This window comes from Canis aureus, chromosome 1 (genome assembly GCF_053574225.1).
Source record: "Canis aureus isolate CA01 chromosome 1, VMU_Caureus_v.1.0, whole genome shotgun sequence".
In the NCBI taxonomy this organism is placed as follows: Eukaryota; Metazoa; Chordata; class Mammalia; order Carnivora; family Canidae; genus Canis; species Canis aureus.
The window spans coordinates 1,592,817-1,618,155 of NC_135611.1; the positions used below are offsets into that span (position 1 = coordinate 1,592,817).

The 25,339-nt window shown below is 43.8% G+C and overlaps 1 protein-coding gene across 9 annotated transcripts in view; it reads right to left on the bottom strand.

Annotated features, from left to right (window-relative positions):
• The window catches only part of ATP9B (ATPase phospholipid transporting 9B), a 236,962-nt gene that overhangs the window by 82,478 nt on the left and 129,145 nt on the right, over positions 1-25,339 (bottom strand). The window lies entirely within an intron of this gene.

A 25,339-nucleotide genomic window follows, 5' to 3' on the forward strand; every position in this document is an offset into this window, starting at 1 on the left:
GAAGCTGCTAGTTCTAAGGAACACGTCTCAGGGTGGGGAGCGCTGACAATCAGCAGGCCAGTTCATGAATGCTCAGTGGCTCTGGTGGGAGGGTGATCCTCTGCAGGCAGCCCCCGGGACCCATGCTGCCCTGCAAGCCACCATGTCACACAAAGGTTGCAACAGCATCCAGTCACACGTCACTGTCTCCCTCACGGTTTCTTAGCTTACTGTGTAAATATGAAGGAACTTATGGACCATTTAAGGTCTGTACCCCAATCTCCAAATACCCGGCACCTATCACTACAAAAACCACTCAACAGGAGTGGTTTTAAATCAGGAGTCATTAGCTGACTTGACAAGATCTATGACTAAGTATTTATTGGAATCCAAGCTAGGATGACTGTCTCACCCAACTCCTGAAGTTCCCTGGCTGTGAGGTGCAAGCCCCCTAACTGTAAGTGCATGGAGCACACGGGCAATACCGAACTCCCTGAGAACCAGTGTTCCAGGTGTGTCAGAATGACACTGTGTGCGCACAGGGACTTCCTCTGCCCATGTCGGTGCCCCCCTGCAGAAGCATCGGCAGCAGCTGGCACACGTATACTTGTAAGGCAGACAAAAGACGGCCAAGAGGGACACGCTGGTAGACACTGGCCAAGGGGGCTCAGAGCTAGCTCTGAGTCAATCCACAGTTCTCATGATCTACATTCTCGTTCTTTAAGAAAAATGGAATTCGGCAGGTTTGCTGAAAATTTTAAATGACAAACTTGAGGTGGTTCAAGAAACTTTCCCTCTTTACCTCCATTGTTATGAAAACTGTGTAAGAGCTTTATTAGTGGTATCTTGGCAAAATGTAACGCTATTAAACATCTAAAATTTTTGTGTTACTATAAAGTAAGTGTAAGTCTTCAAAGACATTTTATGAACCATTTCATACTTAATGGCTTGTAAGCAATCCCAGGAGTTAGGAATTGTGTGAAAAGTTGCCCAGATTGACAGATAAAGTGAAAAGGTCTGTATTAATTTCCAAATAAAGAAATGCATGGCGTGGTATCTCACGATGATTACACTCTAAAGTACCAATTAGAACGCATCAGAAACTAGAGCAAGTTGACACTCTACAATAAAGCAAATAATTTCCAGTTGGAGGGGCAGAAAATGTTAATATGCAATGTTCAAGACTACAAGAATCTTTGTAAAAGGAAGTAGCTAATAAGGTTTAATGATGCATGTCAGGAAGCCACAGTATGTAGGGAAACACAGCTGGCTTCATTTTGTAAACTATTTGATATACGCATCTTTCTAGCTCGCGATTATCAGCTGTGCCACTGCCACGGGGGACAGTTTAGCCTTCAGATCAGGGCATTCTTCTTGTTCTCTAAATTACAAGTGAAATACATTAATATAATATGGCGCTATAGGCTAGTACCCTGACTAAAGTTTATCTGCTCACAAAAGAGGATTTCAAGAAGACTTCTGTCAAATGTCATGGAAACAATCTTACCAGCCTAACCAGGCTACTAAGTCCTAGAGAACCATTAGAACAAAACAAAACAAAGACAAAACACTTGGATTTAGTGAATTAATTACCTTCCCCAAACAGTCACCATCATTCATACCTTGCCCGTTAAAATACAAATGAACCAAAACATGGTTCTACTGAGAAACCCCGCAGCACATGGCTGTCTCCCCGTTCAGGGACACACATGTGCATGTGTGGAGGACTCCACTCCGAAAGGCGATATGCGTCCTGCTCACACAATCTCAGCTCCAGGGACTACGATGTGCAGGTGACAGCAATTAGTAGCAGATGACAGAAACACTCTGAATTTGTACCAGATGGCAGCTCAGGGTCACTGGGAGCCAGCAAACCTTCACAAGGAAACCCCATGTTAGGCAACTATCAAATGTAAAAGCTCTTAGACACAAATTAATTATTCAACCACGAGAAGACAACTGCTAGGTCGCAACACTAATATCAAAATGCCGTTAAAGCACTGGGAGCCACTTATTTTAAATGTAATTACACATATTAGCTGCTAAAAACAAGCATGCCACGTAATGATGAAAAGGTTGTCCCAAACTAAAAGAGCTAAAATTCTAGTAATTAGTGAATTGTCTTATGGTAGAATGTACTCAACAGGTTCCAACTCTGGACGAGGGCTGTTGATGGCTGAGGCTGCAAACAGCCATGGCCCCAGGGGTCTGACCTGAAAACTCCCCAGCACCTCAGCTGGTTACAGAAAATACACACTGTGCATCAGGAGGACCCTATGGGGGTCTAGGCTCCTTGGCAATCTGAGAGGAGTCTCAGAATGTCAGAGGTGGTCTAAGTGCTCAAAAATAAAGTCTCATGACAGAGCAGCCAGGCCGGATGTGAGGAGACAAGAGGCAGCAAGATCATGGGGAGGCTGTGCCATCTTGACATGGGGAGGGACCCCCAGGAGCGAGTGCAATACTGGATTTTGTCAGTCCACATTCTATGTGAAAAAAGATGCAGGCAAAAATGGTCCAGGCAGACAAAAAACAAATGCACAAGTAACTGGTTTACTTTAACAAGATTAATTCCACACTAATAATTAACATAAAATAGTTTCGTTTCTGGTTTATACCTGATTAATTTCTGACCTCTTGTGACCTTAGCAATTTCCAACCCAATGGCCTTCACCAAGTGCTGCTGCATGACTGTGCTGTTGGATTTTCATACCTCCATCACAGGTCAGCACCATGGCTGACCTTCTGGGAACTGAGGTGTCTGGCCTGGCTCACCAGCTTCAGGCTCGTCCTCCCAACTGGCTCCCTGGGCCCGAGCATGTGCATAAGTGATCTCACTCTCATTCCCATAATTAGAGCTCTGGTCACATTTCCCATTAACTACACACACTTTCATTAGGCTCATAAAAACTGCTCAAATCTTGCTTGTCAAAATGTTTTTCTTTACTATTTTTATTGAAATATGGTAAAACTTACTGAAATGGTACCAACTACTTTGGGAAAAGAAGAGCAAACTAAATAAAATGATCAACTAAAATAACTACCAAGGAAGTAAACAGTCCACAGAGGCAAGTCTTTTATCCAGCAGAGTAATCACCTAGCTGTAGCTGCCTCATGTGTTTCAAGCCTCCCACCCCCCCCCCCCAAGTGGGTTCTGCCAAGCTCCAAGCAAGGATGGGGTGGTGGGTCTGGAGCCCCGAGGTGCCAGGTCAGACAGGAAGGGGTCCTCAAAGAGCCAGGGCGGGGGCACATGGTGGCCACAGGTCTCCTCTCCCCATCCGCATGGAAATGCAGGCCCGAAGGACTCTCAGAAATGCACTCTGCACTCTTCTGTGTCCTTCCGCATCTCTCAGAGCTTTGATACTTACCTGATGATTAACTGTCCTTACAAAACAATGCTCTCCAGAAAACAGCAAGGTTAGATTAATATTCTTCCTGAAGGATAATCATATAACTTACATGAAGAGCATTTTCAACTACAGAAGAAGCTGCTGTGAAATGCCTGAAGTAAGCTTTGGTCATCAGATTTGTCTTAAACAATGATCCACCACAGGTAAGCTAATTTTTCTTCAATTTCCTTTCAAAATAAGTATGACATGATAGTAGGAAATGGCACCATAATGACTAGAATTTAAACGAATTAATTCTTGCCAGACTATTTTAAGTACCTGTAATACACGGCAGAACACCCCATCTTCCCATCTACCTGTCACTGTGACAATAGATCTCAGCGAGGCTTCAGCACATGTCTTCCCAGAGCTCAGGGCTCCCGCTTCATCCTGGGGCCCAGCTCTGCCAGAACGATCCTGTGTGCAGAGGGCTGTGAGCACCACATCGGCATGAAGTGCCGTAATGGGATCTGGCCTGTTTGCAAATTCTCCATCTTTGTTTGCATTCAAGATGCACAAGTAGTCACTGCCTGTGGGCAGTGTTGGCAGGAGAACTGCTGTGGCACATGGGCAGAGCCTGGCCTCTCCAGGACGTGTCCATCAACCAGGCCAACTTCACCCAACCAGGCAGCTGGCCCCAAACACCTCCCAGCGTGGCTTTCTGAAGCCTTTACAGGGCAAAATACATCTGAGCCCACGGTGGACTTTGGTCACAAAGTGCCCTCTCCCCTCTGAGGCCTCTGTGTGGACCACTCAGGGCACGCTCACCAGGCTGCCTGCCTGGGAATTGCTCCTTGAAGCTGACTGCTATCATTCTTGCTCTTAATGTCACAACAGTGCACATATTTCTCCTTTGATCTGATTTCTTTCACATCCAAACAAAAACACTGTTTACATAATAGCTGACTTGTATGCTGCATATCCTTTCCCCTTGAAATCCAATCATCAGAAAAGCTTTCTCCAAAGGGGGGTGATGTCAGCTCCTGGCCCCTTAGCCACTGGTCGTACACATCACCATCTGAACACAGGAAGAAGAGGAAGGAAGCCAAACCTCAAACAAATCAAACTTGCTGCCTGTCCACAGCTCATGAGTTAGGGTAAAGACAGAAAGGTGAGTCAGGACTGGCCAGGATGGTCAGGGGCATGTTGTGCCTACAACTACTAGGGAGCTGGCACCAGCTGGCCACCTCCATGAGTAAAAAGGGCTGGAGTAACATCTGGACTTGGCCAAATACCTTCAAAGCGACCACCTCTCGCTCCCATGGTCTGGGAGTGTCTGGCCTGGCACAGTGGCAGCCCAAACTGCTGTTAAACAGGGTCACATTGCTTCCTTTCCGAAGAGTTTCTGTGCACCTCTGCAATGACACTTCAGGTACCTATGATCTGCCTCCTTCATAGAGACAGGAGATGGCTTTCCTGGGGCCCTGAGGTGGACGCAGCACCTGCCAGCAGCAGCAGAAACTCTTGTGCTAACTCATTTAAAAAACTATCAGCTGGCTAGAGGGTAAATTTTTTAGAGGGATGGGGCAGAAAGAGACAGAATCCTTGCTGGGCATGGAGACGGATGCAGGGCTCAATCTCACGATCCTGAGATTATGACCTGAGCCGAAATCAAGAGTTGGTCACTTAACTGACTGGGCCACCCAGGTGCCCCAAGATGTCAAGTAAATTCTTGAGATGACAATTCTCAATATCTGATTAGGATCCATAATTAAAATGCAAAGTATGTCTTTAATATTTTTAATTGGAAAGCAATTTGGGAATAAAAGGCTTCACTGCAACTATATTTTTGTATAGCAGTGAAGAGGAAATGAAACTTAAAAAGTAACAATTGAAACCGCATCAACAAAATCTAAATACCTAGAAATAAATTGAACAAAAGGTGTACAAAACTCTACAAAGAAAAATCAGAAAATATCACTGAAAAGATCAACAAAGAACTTCTCAAACTCAGTACCCAAAAAACAAAGAATCCAATCAAGAAATGGGCAGAAGACATGAACAGACATTTCTCCAAAGACAACATCCAGATGGTCTGCAAGCACATGAAAAGATGCTCCTCATCGCTCATCATCAGGGAAATACAGATCAAAACCACAATGAGATACCACTTTACACCTATCAGAATGGTTAAAATTAACGAGTCAGGAAATGACAGATATTGGCAAGGATGTGGAGAAGGGGGGAACCCTTCCCACACTGTTGGTGGGAATGCAAACTGGTGCAGCCACTCTGGTAAACAGTGTGGAGGTTCCCCAGGAAGTTAAAAATAGAGCTACCCTATGACCCAGCCACTGCACTCGTGGGCAAGGCAGAGGGCAGAGTGCTGCAACCAACCTCACACATGCACAGGTGCCAGAGGAGCCAGATGCAAAAAACACATTTCCCATAACTGCATTATCTGTAAACTTCAAAATCTGAAAAAAAAATAATGTCGACTAGATAGGAGGACAGTGTTTATTTTGGGGGAGGAAAGGGCAGGGGAGAGAAGCTTCTGGAGTATGAGTAAAGTTCTATTTCTTGCCCAAGTAATGGACTAGACCTGAGTGCTCACTTTGTGAGGACTCACCGGCTTGCAGACTTTAAATTCCTGCACTTTTGTGCATGCATGTTAACAAAAATTAAAACAAAATCAAAACAGTGTCATTCCTGCTATCAAACAAAACCCAAGGAAAACCTCCAATGTTGAAGCTTACGTTGCTCCCTAGCTGGCAACAAGACACATGGAAGAAGACCATCTCAGAGGAAAGGTAAATGGGTATGGAACTGGATTTAATGCCTTAAAGGCAAAGAACTGTGGAGTGTTTCTGAACTGCAGAACCTAAGTGAGGAGCTCATGATGTAACATGCACAGCGACCTAGGATGGCACCAACACTTCTGTGGGAGTCCAGCTGAGATGGCCCCACGCGCTGCTCAAACCCAGCAGGGTGCACAGGGACTGCGCCAGAGCAGGTGACCACGGTTGAGCGCTCCTGCACCGTGTGTCTGCACATGGTGGCCCGCCAGGGCAAAGCCCTGGTGGCACTCAGTGCACATGCATGCACACGTGCGCACACACACACACCAGGGTGTGTGCACATAGTCCTCTCTGCCTGTGGAGATGGTCTTCTGGGTATGGGACTTGGAAGAAAGTAGAGACAAGGGGGCTTTCATGCTCATGTTACATCTAGAGGCTCCTCCTCCCTCTGAGGCTCTGGAAGACTCCAGTAAACCCTCCAGCTCTGCTGCTTCTCTCCTCAGTCTGGTCGGAACATTCGCGGAGCTTGCCGTTCACCCTGGCCTCCCTGGGCATGAATGAGGAGCGGCCACCTGCACACCACCTGCCCTGGCAGGTGGTGACCCATGCCTTCTCCAGGCCTCTGCTCGTATTTCCTCTGGCTTCTGCCAAGATTCTCTCTCTGCCCTTGGGTTGCTGGAGCCTCATGTGAAACAAGTGGGTTAAGATGCTTTTGGCTTTTTCCAGCTTGTTCTCTGAGCTTCCAGATCTGTGGTTTGATGTCTGTCATTCATTTTAGGAAACACATGGCCATCCACACTCCAGCCACTCGTCTGAACGTCTGGCTGCTGTCGCTGCTACAGGTGCATTACACCTTCTGAGACCATCTCTCGATTCTTGGAGGCTCTGTTCCAGGCCCCTGTTCCCTTTTTCATTCTTTTCTCTTTTTGCTTCTCACTTGTGAGGTTTCTTTTGACCTGTCCAGATTGCACTGTGCAGCCCAGTGAGAAGCTTCTCACATCTTCATCTGTCACAGTGATTGACTTCTTCCACCTCCTTTTGATCCTTTCTAGACAATATGCAGTTCCATACCGCAACGTCCACATCTGCTCCTGAGCAACGTCTGTCCTTTGTACCACAGCCCTTCACGTGTGGACCAGGGTTCCTCACGACCTGCCCTACATGAGTCTGGGTCTGTTGCTGGCTTTGTTTCTTCAGACTGTTTTCCCTGTCTGTCAGAATGTCTTACGACATTTGTTTAAAGCCAGACATGATGCGCCAGGTAACACGAACTGATGTAAAGCTTTTTAGCTTTTAGGGAGACCTCTGCAACCAGTTTCCTGCAACCTGGGCCAGAGCTGTGGGACCTCTGGTGCCCCCTCCCCATCTCCCCTGCTGACTTGGCCTCTTGACTGCAGCTCCTCAGGGAGTCTGGGCCCTGCAGCTCTTCCATCTAAAATCTGCTATGGCGGCACCGGAGACCGACCAGTGTGGGGCTGAGGTGTGGGGCAGAAGGAGTGTTCTATAATTTTGTGAATAACTCCCAGGTTTTTAATGGATCTGTCACCTTCACAAGTGGGGGGCTGAGTGGGCAAGATACCCTCCCCAGGTGGGACAAGGCCACACAGGGTCCTCACTGTCTACAGACAAGACTGTTAGAGGGGACACTCCTCACTGCCCAGGTCCCAGCCGTAACACTCCCCACTCACCCTCCAGAATCTGTTGTCAAAATGACTTAGTTTTTCCTTCCAGTTTATGGCTCCGGTTCAACAGATCCCAGCTTCTCTCTTAGATTTCAGGTGACAGTCATGGACTTTGTTGGCTCAGCTCCTTCCTGCTGTAGGACCCGGAGTGCTGACTTCCAGGTCACTGGATGGGGCCCACCGTGCTCCTCCCCCTGTGGTGAGATGCAGTGGCAGTGACAAGGCCCTAGGGCTACTGGAGCCACAAGCTAGGAGAAAACCAAATCCCCAGTCACCCCAAGAAGAGCACTTGGCAGGCAGGAAGGAGGTGAGTGGTGTTTTCCGAGCCACTGTATAGGTCAGGGTCTATTTGTTACTGCACATGAGCTTTCTCTCATTCACAGCCCGTAAAACCCTGACAAACCCGCAAAACCCAAGATCAGATCTTTGCTTCCAGAGGATCTCTGCTAGAAAGTCACACAACAATTTAAGATAATCCTTCTAGAAACGGAGTCTTCAGCTTCAACAAGGCCTCAAGCTCTCCAAGTACCTGGTAATGGCTTGCCTTCCCAGCCTCCTCTACTGCAAATCCCTGGGGCTTTTCTCAAGGCCAGAGGACTCAGGAATCATATCTAACTCGCATCTAGAATTCTATACCTACAAGTATCAAAAGCTCCTTCAATTGCCAACATCTGGGAAGTTTTAGAGTAGTAGATATCATTTTTATAGAACATAGGCTGAGATGTGCAAAGCATATATTTTATTTTCCTAAAATAAATCCCGAAATATTCTATCTAATATAATCTGGTCACATCCTAAATTAGTGATTAGAATTTCAGATTTAAATTGTATTCTGGCCTTTGCCACTGTTTCTCCACTCATACATCTAAGTTCCAAGATGGAGAGAGGGGTCCTAGTGGCATCTGAGGATGGGGAGCAACCCCCTCTGCCCCTGGCATCATAGCAGCTCTGGATGCTCAACTCCCAGGGTGGGCGGTCAGCACCACAGAAGTCCTCTTCTTGCTCTTCTCTCCAGTCTGCCCCCTCCCGGTGGCAGGGGCCCTTCTGGCTTTGTCCTACATGACCCTGAAGCCTGCCCCTGTGGAGGACCCGAGGCCTTGGTATCTTCTGCTTCCACAGCTGTGCTGCTGGGGGTTGTGCTCTAAGAGGCAAGAATTCCACACGCACTGCTCTCCTTCTTGCTTCTCCCATTATTCTCTCCTTTATTTGCCAGGGCAGGGATGATGGGATGTCTACGATGGGGCAGTATGGCTTGCTGTCTTTATTTTCTACTGCTCATACATAAACTCCACCTTGGTTTCTTTAAGACTTGGCTTCTTGAATCTCAGGAGTACACAGCTCTTTCAGATCAAGTCTCAGTCTTTAAGATCATCAAATTTGTTTTTTTTTTTTAATTTATTTAAAAACTTAAAAGCTAAGCACCAAGGTACATATTTTTTATATTAATATTTTAAAATTTCCAATTCTCTCATACCTCTGACTGCATTTTTTGAGCATTTATGAGGTGTCAGGCAATGTGTTGTATATAAACTACACAGTATCATGACCTCAATCTTGTGCTGTAGAGACTATGACACTGAACTGCCTGAAATGGGACTCACCCTACTCACCTGCTGTCCATCTTTCACACAGTGGTCAGAACAATGTACCACACACAGCCCCCCACCCTTAGCTTGTTTTCTCCTGGCTCTAGGATGTGGGTCAAGCCCTCCACAGCGGCACGAAGCCCTCAACTGCTTTCTCAAGGACGATTCTGCCCCTCTCTCCCTTAACCTCACACACCAATAGCACACAATCAGTCCTGCTCCGGGACCTACGCACCCAGGATCTCTGCTCGCCTCTGACAGGGAGGAGCCTGTAGCGCCCTACCACTCCCGGAATCTAACCCCCTCCAGGCTATACCTCCCTCACAATCTCCGGTTTGTTAGGTCAGTCTCCAATGTTCCCCAAACACACAAGGACTAGTAGGACTGTAAAGGTCAAGTCTGTTTTAAAATGGTCTGTTAACGTGTCTCCCAGGGAGAGGATGAGGAGTCCCTAAAGGAACAGATGTCTATGCCCCTGTGCTTTTCCTGAGCTGACAAAACAAGTGTTCATGGATGGATGATGGAGCAAGTCAGCAGTGTCCCAGGTGGTTCCGGGAGCACTAAATAGAACTTGGAGAATTTATACTTGATTTCTTAGTATGAAACATAATTGGTGAATTGATATCAAAAGATTATAAATGGGCTCCTGGGTAGCTCAGTAAGTGAAGTGCCTGACTCTTGATTTCAGCTCAGGTCATGGTCTCAGGATTGGGAGATGGAGCCCCACATCTGACTCTGTGCTGAGCGTGGAGTCTGCTTGGATTCTCTCTCTCTCCGTCTCCCACAGCCCCCGCCGTTAAAAAAGAAAAAAATTATAAACAGAAACAACTTCACAAAATTAATAACAGCAGCAAACAGCTCGACCTGCATCCAGCAACCGAACTAACTGAAACTCAGATGGGACAACAAAACAGAGGTAGAATGGACCAGTAAGAAGAGGTTCCCACCATTCTGGGGAGACAAAAGGATGCCTGAAAGCCTTCCATTTTACTTCGAAAAGCTAGCACTGCAGCATTAACAAAGTAACACACTGAACATTTTTATACTTCTTGAACTGTTTACATTGATTGTAAGGGGAAAATGACTAAATTACTCATTTATTCATAAAACTCGCACATTCGTAAAGTCTCTCGTGAGCAATGTGAATCTTACTTTGAAAAACAAACCCAGCTCCCCAGAACCCTTCTTTTCCTTTCAATGTACTGATTCAGCATTAAAACAAAAAATGAACACACAGCTACAACCTAGAATATTACACATCCTTAAAATGACTCACATGTGCTAAATGAAATTGTACAATCACATGGATCCTTTAAAATGTCCAAAACCCATGTATTTATTTACTGGCGTCAGTTAATTAGCAACCACAAATATCTTTAGAAGTGTTACAAGTCGGGCAGCCCAGGTGGCTCAGCGGTTTAGCGCCGCCTTCAGCCCAGGGTGTGATCCTGGAGACCTGGGATCGAGTCCCACGTCGGGCTCCCTGCATGTGTATCTGCCTCTCTCTCTCTGTGTCTCTCACGAATAAATAAATAAAATCTTTTTTTTTTTTTAAAAAAAAAGAAGGGTTACAACTCTCATGGCTTGAGAACAGATCTCAAAGAACTGATGACTAAAGAATGTGAGGAAACTTCTCAATCTGATTCTCTTCTAGAATCTAGAGTACATTCCATAGTAACCTGAATTGACTGCTGAGAAGGCAAAGTGCACACATACCCCTGAAATCAAGCTGCTGCAATGTCATCTGCATTTATCTAAAGTACAGAACAAATGCATCATCTTAGCCCAAAATTAAAACTTGGAAGTAATCATTTTTCTTTATATTGTTTGGAATTAAAAACATATTAAATTGGTCCATTATGAAAATTCTGTTTTCTATGTTGTGTTTCCAACCATGTCTGTGTCTTAAGGCTAAGAAACAATTTTTGTAATTGTAATAAAAAACAAATTATTGACTTTAACTTAAGATTGTTTCCTGAATGACTAAACTTCCAACCAAAACAAAATAAAATCCTTCTCTAAATTGTAACCTACACAAGCCCATTTCCACAGGTTAACGCAACACATGTAGTAATGTGACATTTGTCTCTTTCTCTGCTTCTCGTGTGTATGTCTGTGTATGGTGGCTGGAGAGGGTCCACAATGCAGCTCTGCAACCACACAGTTCTACAGAGCGCAGCATCAGCCATCAGCGTTGCTGCAAGGAAGAGAGGTACTCGATGCTTAGTTAGCCATCAGTACCAACAGCAGAATCAATAGGAATCCTGCTCTGTGGCTTGAAGACATAAACTTCAGTGCTAGGCCTGAGTCTGTTTATTAACTTTAAAGTCACTTAATTTGGAATACCAAACAAACAAAAAGAGCCTAACCTTAATGTCAGCACAGCAACTCAGACCTAAAATAAGTCACTATTTACTGAGAGTGTACTATGTGTAAAATGTAAGGAAAGAGACAGAAGAGAAATGTATCCATGCCGAATTCCCTCTTTTGATCATAATCTCTTTCAGGACAGTGTTTATTTTGAATCCTAAACAGTACCATATGCAAAAGGCAATTTACATTAGGTCAGTTCCACTTGTGGAGAAAGTAGCAGACGGAGAAAGGGAAGGGACACGGTTTTACTCGTCTCTTTGGCCAGGGTCCCACAGATAGCTATTTGGCAGATGTGGAGGGAGGGGAGCTGGAGTCCACATGAAGCATCAGGCCCCGGCACCTGTGTCTGCCCAGGGCTTTCTACAGAGAGATGGAGGTTCCCATCCATGAACGCCTGTTACACAGCAGTCTGGGCACAGCAGTCTGCAACTATGGACATGCAAACAATAAAAAATCTGCTCACCAGAGAAATGTTAAACACTCAAAGAGACTCTGAGTAATTCTGATCTTACTTCCTCTTTAATCAATTAAAGACAAATACTATTCTATCCTCACCTAAAGGTTCTTTCAGGGTGAAGCTTTAAGTATTTAATATGTCTTTCATTGGCGCTCTCAACAACCAACTCATCTGTACAATCAGCACTTACTGCACACCTCACAGGTCTGTCTTAACATACTATAAGCTTTGGCTGAGGTCTAAAAAATGAATAAACAATGGTTTCAGCCCTCAAGAAATGAAACAAAAATAAAACAGCTGGAGACTAATTATGTGAATGTGTCCCTGTCCTTTCTAAACACAATGCATATGTCTGTGCCCGAGCAGAGTGACACCGGCCCAGAAGTAGGGTTAGTGGCGAGCCTCCCGAAGAAGGAGACAGGCAAGGATGGTCTGACCCAGACACTGGAGCTGGACAGGAGGTAAGGGGTGCAGCTGGCAAGGGCAGGGATTGATGAAATAAGTAAACATGTCAAGGGCAACAGTAGCCATATTTCTCAGGCTCTAAAAGAAACTTAGAGCAAGTGTATCTGAACTCAGTGTTTAGTATATACAATACAAAATAGGCCTGACAGTATGTGCATGTGTCTGTCTTCCTGTCATACTAGCACCAGTCTCCTCACTCTGATGCCGGCGTCTGGATACAGCCATCTCAACAGCAATAAGCACAGGCAGGCCCCAGATCCTGACTTCCAAATACCACTCTCTGCTGGGAGCAACCCAGGGCTGATCCCAGGACAGGGGCAAAGAAAGTATAAGATGAATCTGGAACATCTTTTTGTGGTAGAAAGAACAAACGGTTTGTTTATTTGACTGAAGTTCAATTTGGTTAACATATAGTGTATCACTGGTTTCACAGGTAGGGATCAGTGATTCCTCAGTCTTATATCACACTCAGTGCTCATCACATCCTGTGTCTCCTTCATGCCCATCACCCCATGACCCCATCCCCCACCCCTCCAGTGACCTGTTTATTTCCTAGAGTTCAGAGTCTCTTATGGTCTGTATCCTTCTCTGATTTTCATCTTATTTTCCTCTTTCCTTTCCTCTATGTCCCTGTGTTTTATTTCTTATATTCCACATATCAGTAAAATCATGTATTTGTCTTTCCCTGGTAGATTTATTTCACTCAGCATAAGACCCTCTAGCTCCATCCACATCACTGCAAATGGTAAGATTTCATTCTTTTTGATACCTGAGTAATATTCCATTGTATATACAGACCACATCTTCTCTATCCATTTACCTGTCGAAGGACATCTGGACTCTTTCCACAGTCTGCCTCTTGTGGACATGGCTGCTGTGAACACTGGGGTGCAGGTGTCCCTCTTTGGGGTAAATACCTAAAGGTGCAATTGCTGGTCTTAGGGTAGCTCTATTTTTTACTTTTTGATGAACTTCCACACTGTTTTCCTGAGTGGCTGCACCAGTTCACATTCCCACCAACAGTGCAAGAGGATTCCCCTTTCTCCACATCCTCTCCAACATCTGTTGTTTCCTGTCTTGTTAATTTTCACCATTCTCACAGGTATGAGGTCGTATCTCACTGTAGTTTTGTTTTGTATTTCCCTGATGGCAAGTGATGCAGAGCATTTTCTCATGTGCTTGTTGGCCATGTGTAGGTCTTCTTTGGAGAAATGTCTGTTCATGTCTTCTGCCTATTTCTTGACTATATTTTTGATTTTTGGGTGTTGAGTTTGATTAAGTTCTTTATAGATTTTGGATACTAGCTCTTTGTCTGACAGGACATTTGTAAATATCTTCTCCCATTCTGTCAGTTGCCTTTTAGTTTTGTTATTTCCTTTGCCGTGCAAAAGCTTTTTACCCTGATGAGGTTCCAATAGTTTACTTTTGCTTTTGTTTCCCTCACCTTGGGAGACGTGTCTAGCAAAAAGTTGCTACGGCCGAGGTCAAACTGGTTGCTGCCTGTGGTCTCCTCTAGGATTTGGTAAGATTCCTGTATCATTTAGGCCTTTCATCCATTTTGAATTTATGTGTCTGGTGTAAGAAGATGGTCCAGTTTCATTCTTCTGCATGTGACTGTCTAGTTTTTCAATCCCACTTACAATATTTCTAAATGATGGCTTTATGATAATGGGACACAGACACTGGGCTGAATGCACTCCCACAGGACAAAGGGAGAATATAAACATCAATCAAGGGCAGTAGGGATGCCTGGGTGGCTCAGCAGTGGAGTGTCTGCCTTTGGCCCAGGGCATGATCCTGGTGTCCTGGGATCGAGTCCCATATCAGGCTCCCTACAGGGAGCCTGCTTCTCCCTCTGCCTTTGTCTCTGCCTCTCTCTCTGTGTCTCTCATGAATAAATAAATAAATTCTTAGAAAAACAAAAAACAAAAAACCAAGGACAGTAACAGATAATAACTGCGCTAACAAACAGAAAACCACCAGTCACACATAAGACGATATGGACAGCACCAAGTATAGAATCTGGAGTGATCAATAAATGTGTGCCCTCCATCTTGTAGCTGCCCCCCCCCCCCCAAATCCACCTACTGTCAGAGCACTTTTATCACCTAGGACAGCATCTCCAGTGTTTATTACAGGTAGGCCCACGTCTCCCACAAAGACTCTACATAACTTTCAGGCGAATCATCTTTATATCCTTCTTTGCTCCTAATTTAAACTATCCAACATCTATTATGTCTGAGGAGCTTAGACTGCAGGAAGAGAAAAAGGCACAACTCCTGCCTCCAGGGAGTTAATGATGTGTGGAAACCACAGACACATAAATAGTTACCCCAGGTTTACTTATTTAAGCACAGAAGCAGAGGTGAGCCTCTGGGCAAAAACACCAAGCAGGGCGGGCACAGCCCACAAGGAGCTCCTGCAAGAGGTCAGGGCCTCCCGGCTACAGCAGAGGGGCCGGTGTTTGCTCTGAGAGCAATGGGGACCCCTGGAACCACTTTGGGCTGGAAACTAACCTCGTACCAACCTGTACTTTGCAAGCATGTGTGTTGCTGGGCGCAAAGCTGAGAACAAATGGGGAAGCAGCTGTGTGAGCTGTGTGGGAGAGGGGGATGGCAGTGGCACCTGGACGGGTTGCCATCCCAGCACTGTGGGAAACCCTGATGGGTGGAGGAGCCGCCTGAGACATGTGTGGGTGCTGATATCCACGTGTGCTGGGCCCCATGGGGAAGGAGGGGAAGCCCACCCATGGGGAGGCAGGCAGGCACGGTACAAGGGAAGATGACCACGAGAGCACTCCAGCCACCAGCATACAGATGTTGCCAGTCACTTGCACAGCATGCACACATATTAAATTAATTAATTAAATTCACCTCAGTTTTTACGACCCCATCTCCTGCCAGAGGAGCCTCAATGGAAACAGTGATTGGCAGCTTAGGCAATAATTGTATTTTCAAAGTTCTACCCATACTGTTGTGTATGTGTATAAAATACATCATTTTAAATCCCTCAAGTATCAGGGTGAAAACTTTTATAAACTTTACTGTAAATAATTCTTCTTCTCTGTTTTGAAAATAAAAATTTTTTGTGAACTAGATGTGCTTCAAAAAATGTTTCATAATCAAAAAGTACTGTTACTTATAGTTCTGTCTGTAATAATATCTCATTTGTTTAAAAATTTTAGAAGTTGCAGGACTTGATCCCAGGACCCCAGGATCATGCCCTGAGCCTAAGGCAGATGCTCAACCACTGAGCTACGCAGATGTGCCTAAATATTTTAGAAGTTTTAATGGAGCAAAGGAACCAATGAGCACAGGTGCCCCAGGTGACACAAAGCCCCTTGATAGCACCGTGAGCACCTTGCTGTCACCGTCCGTCATTTACCAGCCTGCTTTCCTTTGCCAGGAATGAGATAACTCAGGGGACACTGCTCTCCTGAAAGGTCCTCTCCATCTTGGCCTCATTCAGCACAAATTCTCATCAACCAAGCAAACAGCTCACTCAGCCAGCCCACTGTACTAACTAACCCACCCTCAGTAACTAAACCTGTGTCAGGATCCAGCTCACACAATCACTAAGATGAGCTGTTGACAACGGGTGACACACCCTGTGCACCCTCTGGCATCCTTGGTTCCCTCATTCTGAGGCCCTCCCATCTGCCTGGGGCAGAGCTCTTCCTGTGACGTCACCTCCCATCAAGACTTCAAAACATCAAACAGCAAGTACTTCAACTAATATTTACTCAAGTTTTGCTACTGGAAGGCTCTGTTCACTGGAGGAAGGGACTAATTAACCTTTACCACTATATTTTGGGTTCACTTGAAACTTTCTATTACCTCTTGAATATACTATGAAATACACCGGCATGCTGATTTCAATTTATACTGAAGGTAAAGAAAAGGAACTTCTGATGTGTAATTTATCCCACAGAAGTTTCTAAGCCTAACAGTGTTCAAACAACACTGTTCAAAAACATCATTCTGACTCAAGGCCTCCCTCCAAAACGTTTTGATTTTGATGGCATTATGCAATTTAAAAACAAGCCTTTCAGAGATGCTTCGTGTGGATGATTGTCCCTCAGAAAGAAATCCCAGGCACTCAACAGTTCAGCACAGTGGGAAAGCTCGCGCCTGCACATGCACATGCACACACACACGATATATTTTAAAGTTTTACAAAAGGTAATTATTAGCTGACACTGCTAATTACATAGGAGAAAACAGAGCCATTTAATTTCATGTTAAATTTATCATACACATGTTTTAGTTAATGCAGTTTTAAAAAAGAAACTTTGGTACGTTGACAAATCAAATTTTTAAAAAACAGTAGCATTCAGAATATATTTTCAGATGTATGAGAAGACAATTAAGTTGAAACCAGATGTTTTAATATTTATTGCTGAGGAATATTTTAAAAAAATTATCACTTGGAAAAAATCAACTATGGAAGGGAAAAAAAATGAACAGCTCCTTAAGAAAACTACCTCATCATTCAGTACATGTGGTGGGTGCTATGCCAGTGGGCTGATGCTGCAACAGTGGCCAGCACAGAGCAATCGTCGCACGGAGCTGGCCTCGGGGGTAGGGTGCAGGGGCCCTGGTAGTAAACTGGAGGTGCCTAGCACAAGGAGCCAGTGGGCCTCCCACCCCACCCAGGCAGATGCCCTTAGACAAGCACCCCACATGGCCTGCCAAGTGAGGCTAGGCCATGTTCTCCTCCTGACCAGCTTCTCTAAGAAGGAAGAGCCACCGGGGGGCTGACAGCCCTGCACTGTAGGCCTTCCCAGGCACAGTAAGGAACCAGGTGACCCTCCCCTCTACCTGGGCTGGCTCAGAATCTCCCCCCTACTGGAAGTCTGCTTCTGAACCCACACCACACTCGTGACCTCTTCCTGATCCGTGACAGCCACGCGAGGCCTCAGCATGAAGAGTCCCACGGTAGGCCTATACCACTCAACACCCACAGCCTCCCTGGGAAGATAACACCAAGTCTGGCAATCTTGGAACAACAGAAAACCTCACTATTCCCCCTTCCTGTCTCTACTCATAACATTGTTATCCACACACCACCTTCCTCCAGTTCTGATAAAAGGTTTAAAACTGACCTTACTCCTTACTCTTGGTCCCACTAGATATTTCAGATCCTGGTCAAAAAGGCTTCAGGATAATGTGGTGATGGTAAGCACTCAGGTTTGTGAGCTCATACAAAGTAAGATGGAAACATCCTGATCAACAAGGCATCACAACTTCCATAAATTTCTAACAATTTTTAAAGCCTCAGAGTAAGGAAACAAGGATTTCAAAAAATAAAGACAATTGTGAAAATATTTATTTGCTTCTTCAATAAATTATACTTCTTTCATTTTTTAAAGATTTATTTACTTATTTAGAGTGAGAGAGAATCTCGAGCAGACTCATCTCTGAGCCCAGAACTCAACTTGGGGGCTCAATTCCACACCCCGAGATCATGACCTGAGCCGAAAGCAAGAGTCAGACACTTAACCAACTAAGGCACCCAGAGGTCCCTATACTTCTTTGTTATGATCTTGATTATAAAGAATTTAACTATACTGCTCAGAAATGATAAAATATTATCAAGTAGTTCTCAATGAATATGCAATAAATGATTAGTAAGCTTTCCTCATTCAGAGTTTTATGTAACACTAAGTTTTTTTTACTGATACAAAGTATTTATTTTAAATAATAAATATGCTCGTGTTCCCATTTAGAACACCTGCTTTATAATCAAATTCATATTTAAAATGAACTTAGGGACTAAATCCAGGTTTCCCAGTATAGATATTTGCTGCATACTCTGATAGAGCATTATGTCCCAGGTGTTATCATTAGGATTGCTTTCTAACTATTTAGTATTTTGCCTCTTTATTGCTTTCCTGAAATTATAAGTTTATTTACATTCACACTGCTGATGAAGAAACACAATTTTTAATTGTGAGCAGCTGTAATATTAAAGTGTGCAGTCACAAATGCAGCAAAGGCGGGGTGGGTGCTGCCATAACCCTGAGAGCCACACTGGGTCCTGTCGGCATGCCGCTGAACTACTTTATTGTAGGCTTGTTTCTCTAGTTAATCTTTTCCTGATGAGGCTTTCAAACACTATGATTTGTTAATATTAATAACAGTTATCTAAAAAAAGCATTCCCAAAGTCTTTTTATCCACAGAGATCCACCACGTTGCTGTATTCTACAACATGCAGCTCTTTCGCAAAGCACATCATCACATTTCTAAACACATATTTAAACCCAAAGATTTTATTACTCAAGAAGGCAACTATTAAAAAAATTAAGGGGTGCCATGATTGCATGCAACCACAAGAAAAAAAGAGAAGTTATTCTATGGTAACAATCTTAGTATATAAGTCAATACAACTTTTAAAATATTAATAAATTGTCCTTTTAAAAAGAAGTAAGCTATTTTCCAACACAGCCTTGATATTTCAACCCACAAAGTACAGCATAGCTGATTCTATTTTGTTCTGTTATCTGAAAACGCCTTTACAACAATTCAGAGAACAAGAAGTAGCTCTAATTCACATAATGGCACATATCACCTGTCTGTCAGTGAGACGTTTGAAAGCATCTTTTTATTAGAAACACAAATCAATATGCCCAAGGGATTACAATAACTACTTGAAGCAATTTGTATTACCATTTCATCCTTGATGCTCTTGCTCTGAGCAACTTATTATTATGAATGGCATGAAAATGGCAGCCTGTCACAATTGATTTTTCTTAACCTCCTGTAAGAATTTTTCCCTCTTAAATGTAATCAAGTATCATCTTATTAAATATATCTCAAGCTAGGTTTTATAAAACAGTCCATTACTCAAGTTGTATTCCTTATAATTTAGACTTTCACCAAATATTATTATAAAAGTAACTGCTTAGTAATAAAAACTTTTGATTTGCTCAGGTTTAAGATAACAATTTCAGACTAAGTAGACCCCATGTCCCTCCTCGCGCCTGTTGGCGCACCAGAGGCACACGTTCTTGTCCTGAAAAGAAGCCACAAGAACTGGTCTGTATCTTAGAACTCAAGTCCTCCATCTAACAACGTTGTAGATTGTGGTATTAATCCCCACGACTGGATGAAACATTCTACATTTAAAAAAATTCTGATAGGGAGCCTGGGTGGCTCAGTGGTTGAGCATCTGCCTTTGGCTCAGGGAGTGATCCCAGGGTCCTGGGATCAAGTCCCACATCAGGCTCCCCGCCTGCTTCTCCCTCTGCCTGTGTCTCTGCCTCTCTGTGTCTGTCTCTCATGAATAAATAAAATATTTTAAAAAATAAATAAAAGGTATTCTAATAAACTCTTGTAATAAGCTTAAGGCTGTATATTCTGAGTCTATAAAATTATCACCTTAGATTTTGAAAACCAATTACAAGGACAACTCTGAAAGGGTGCATCAGGTGGGATATATGACTGAGTGAAATGTGGTTGCAGCTTTATTTGCCTATGAATTCTCTTTACATTTCATATTGTTGTGGCCACTAAGGAGGCGGTGGCTCTCCGTCTCAGAGGTGGCCGCACCTGCAGTTTCTGATTCAGGCCTAGGAGACACACCTGGGGGTGGCCTCTGTACAAGCAGAGGTGACGCTGAGGCCACTCAGTTGGGTCATGAGACAAGGCTGTGTGGACAGAGAGGTGTTGCAAAGTAAGGTAGCCAGCTAATGCAGCAGCTAGACAAAGTGCCCTAATCTCTGTTTTTAAAAATGCATGGATAGGATAGAGTTGGAGGGATGTATGGCCACAGGAGAATATGAGACAAGTGATCATATTTTTCTCCTTACTTTTCTGTTTGATGTTTTCTTTCTAATAAGCAGCTAGAGAAGAACGAAATAGACAAAATGAAGACAAAAGGAGAAATGCCCAAATTAAGGCTTGGGAAATGAGATAGGCAGAATGACAAGTTTAAAAATAGATTTTATGAAGCAACTAGTAAAACTGGTTACACACACAACAGATGTCCTTCCCTCAGCTCTGGGAGGGTATGCTGGTACATAAGCACCCCCGCCTCCATGAGGAGTCACATTCAAGTCCCGCAACTCAATGGGGGCAACTGGTGCTTTTCCCAGGGGGAGACAGGATTTGGTGCAATAGCCCTCACCCAACACTCCACACCTGCGTGAGGCAAAGGGCACGGGGGACAGGGGCCCCAGGAGCAGGCCGTCATGTCTAGTATCGCAACCCGCAGGACCCTGGCTGCCTGTATGCATCTGCAGGCAGGTGTGGCAGCTACTGAGGGAAGAGCCCCCGACCTGCTCGCCCCACCACCCGTCACTTCGGACCAGACATTTCTCTGTTCATGTCTCTGCCTCTGCTCTGGGGCTCCTGAACATCCACCGGAGAAAGCCACTTGCTCATTACTGGATCCATCACAGATTTAAGATTCCCAGCAGCAGTTGGGTCCTTACAACTGCTCAAGAACCAATGAGCTAAATGGTTAGGCCGCAATGCTCCCCTGTGCTTTCAGGAATCCTCGCTGACTCCAGCCATGTTCTGCATCCATCTCCCTACCTGAAGGAGTGTTATCATTAGCTTCTCCCTCTTCATCCACACAACTCTGACTGCAGTGCTTTCCGTCCCAACAGCTCATCGCAGTTTCACAAAGGAACAGGTCCCCCTTGCACACACTATGGGGGAGGCAGGAAACAACATGCTACAGAGCCAAGGACCAAGCACTGCCCCCACTTCTCCAAAGCCCAACAACCACACCCTACTACTGCACATGGCAGCTCTTTGCCATTTAACAACATACAATATTTTCTCCAGTGACCTCAGGCTCCCACATTTAAGTTACTGCGGGATGCACATCAAACTTACTCTTCTGTAGACTATATTTTCCCCTTTATAAACTAAGATTCTCTCTCTCTCTCTCCTTTTATGGAAGGCATTAATAGTTTTATCATTCTCTCACCAGAAACAAAATCAATAAAATCCTTTGCCTGCATCCCCCTATTGCTCCCTCAGTGCTTTGGGTTCCCTCCCCACCACTGTCCTTCGCAACACCCTGGATCTTCCGCACAGGGTCCCCATATTTGCTTTTGCATCCGATTCCGCCTGAAGAAATTAAAGACAATGATTCTCATTTCACCAGGATCCTCCTGTTGCTAAATCACTAGTCTCTTTTCATTTTTCTCCCCAATGATCTCGGCATGCTGTGTGTGCACCACCATGCATCTTCAGAAGGGCTTTCCTCCTTCAACCTTCCTGGCTCCTCTTCCTCTGCCTTAGAGGCCTTTACCGCCAGCATTCCACGGGGTTTTAGGAAGTTCCTATTTTGTTTTGGTTCTTAGTGTACAGAAAAGGCCTGGACACTCTCATCTATAACTATGCTGGGGTAGCCAGTGGTACTAAGTCATTACATGTTCCCGCTTTTCCCACCTTTTGCACTTGGGGAAGGGATATAACTGTCCTGACTCCTTCACCTTCCGCAAGGCCACTGCTTGCTCTGACCAAGGCAATGTGACCTGTGCCACTCACTGGCAGAAGCTGCAAGTCAGTATGCAATCCGTCATGTCAGTGTCTTTCTACCCAGTGGTCATGGAAGCATGTGTCCAGGAGGGTTCCCTGAGGGACAATGAGGAGCAGAGCACCTGCCAACATGTTAGACACATGCTCAAAGGAGAAAAGCAGTCTTTGCTGTAGTATGTTCCTGTGGTTTTAGGGCAGTTTGCATGACAGCATGACTGAGAGACAAAACTCCTTTATAAATATGTATTTCCCCAGCCCCAATTCCTCTGCTGTCAGGAATGCCACCACAGAACTTCACCTGACCACTGTGTCAGTGACTGGCCCACACACACTTCAGAATGAGTATAAGGAATAGTGTGCTTCCCTGAGGAAGGGAAACTCAGTTAAACGATCTGATTTCCCTTTCGAATGTTTCCTTTTTGTTCCCAGTAGCCTTCTCTGAAGTCCAAATGTTTACTGGCTTAGTAAGCTACTGGAAGAACACTAAGATGTAGTCTTCACATGATGTCTTACAGTGAATAGTATTTTCTGTCTTCCTTTTCTCTTTAGGGATTCAAATATCACATCATCTTTTCATTCAACATATATCAGTACTTCCCCTAGATAAATTACGCCCATTACTTTTTGTCCACTGAACATGCTTATAATGTCTCCTGAAGTTTTTACCTATAAACCTGGCATTTAACACTTAGATTTAGTAACACATGCAAATTTAGAGACTTTATTCTTATCCTAAGATTATTTTGTTAATGACAAAATGTTTTCCTAGCAAGCTGGAGTTCTATGATCTACAGTGCTTTCACGAAGCATGCACCATGATGACAAGCAGAGCCTCCTGCACTGTAATGTCCCCTGCTCTAAAACCAGATGATGCCATTTCCCCCAAGGTTGGTCGTGCTGATTCAGACATCATGTACACAAAGTGCTCTGAACAGAACTCGCCACATGTCAGCATTCTCCCTGGGCTGTCGCTATCACAATTACACTGATTTCCAACTAGAGGGAGATGCCTAAATGTTGATTAAGCACGAGGAAGGTGCCAGCCAATGAAAGGGCGTGTTCGCTCTACATGTGAAGCTGACCAGTGGCAGAGCAGAGTTTTGAATCCAGTTGTGCAAAAAATCAAAGATACCCTTCCTGTTATAGATACATTGTGTTAATACCAAGGGATTTAGAAGTTTTTTTTTTTTTTTTTTTTTCAAAAAAAGGAGAGCAAGAGGAAGAGGGAGAAGGAGGAGGAATGGAGGGAAGACTGCTGACATGGGCACAGCGACGGTCTCCAGGCTGGGGCAGCGTGGGGCAGGACAGAGTGTATGAACAGCTATGTGCACACAGACTATTTCTGGGCTGACGAGGGCCGGGCACTCATTCACAACGTGTGCTTCATTTTATAGGAAGACAGTAGCAATGGCTAACACATACTGAGTGGTGAGACACATAATGAAGCCACTCGCTCAGGGTCACAGAGCTAGCTGGTTAGTGGCAACACCAGCTCTAACCAAGCAGCTAAGCCTCAGGGCCAGAGTTCTTTACCACAGGCACACACCTGGGAAAGGTCACCTAACTGGCTCTGTGTCAACACCTAAGGGAACAGCATGGGAACCAAAACCAAAGGTACATGCAAAACAGTCAGGTGTGGACACAGACAATGCGAGGTGAAAGCTGCCCTTAAGAGGAAGGTGAGAAGAAGCAGAAGTTGTGTTACATGACAGGATAACTTTTAAGATTTTAAATCTTAGTATTTAAAATTAAATTTACCCTCAATATTCATCCTAAAAGTAAAATGATTAGAAATGATTAAGAAAGAATACTACCCTAGGACTCATATATGCATCGTTAGAATGTTCTAATTTTGCTTACTAAAGAAAAAGAAATCGCTGTACTTCATAGAAAACATACACAAACATGCATGTAATTCTGTCAAAAATTTAATAATTTATTTTTAAATAAATTTAACTCTAATGAAAAAATAATGACTTGCAGTATATTCAATTTCCTCAAATTAGCACAAAGTTGTAATATAAATCAACAGGGATAATTTTCCCTGTTATCACAATCAGAATTTATACTAAAATAATAGTAGCACAATATTTGTCTTTCACTTTAGTAAATATGTCACACACAGACATTTGGAGTCCTAACAAACACAATACTTCATCGAGCTCACTAGGATGACTCATATGACCTGGGACAGGGCAAGGATACTCTCCAGATGGGAAACACATCAGTGCCACTCTGCTGTGCTGCAAACGGGCACAGACATTCAAAGGATAAGGGATGCTTTCCTAATATTGGGAGGGTTAACTGTTTTTTTAAAATAGTATTTAGCTGAAAAAGATGGAATACATCTTGTCCTTCAATATATATTTTCAAAGAATTATTTCATTTTTACCGCTTTTTAGAAATTTCCTGCAAAAGACCTTTTCTATTAATTACTCACAAAGGTATGAATCCATGAGAATGCTTTTTTTCTTCTACTTAGATATACCTCAGATTATATTTCAAATAAAGGTGAGTAAAATGCACAGGTAGAAAGTGCTTCTCATAAAGTAGACACCAGCACATTCTATGACTTGACTGTACAAAATGTATTACCCAAATAACAGCATCTGAGGATTCAAACTAACTTTTTTTGCTCCGCTATAACTTGCACACACATGCTGCCTACATAAACAGCAATTTCAGGAATATAACAGAAATATGATCAATTTAGTAATATAATTAAGCAGTCCTTAAAACTAAAAAGTTTTTCAACATGCTTATGAAATGGAAATAAATTGATACGAGTTTAATAATGTCATACTATCAATTAAATACTATAAAATATTAATATAGATTCTTTTATTTTTAAAAATGAGCCATCAACATATAAAAGAGTACAAAGTATAAAATAAATAAATTGAAAAGACCATAGCCAGCTATCAAATTATGGGCAAATTGTATATCTAACAAAGAAAATTTAAGAGACATATCAAACTTTGATTAACCCAGAAGAGATACTTCCGGAAGGTCTTCAGTATGAGCATCCTGTTACATAAATACAGAGAATTCACATCTGAAATCACCCACATTTTTCAAACTCTGTTTTTATGTTATATATTAAGCTAAAATGAACAAGTTCTCCAGAACTTCAGAACTTTCTCACTGAAAGGGAAAATCAAGTCATTAAAGCAGCTGC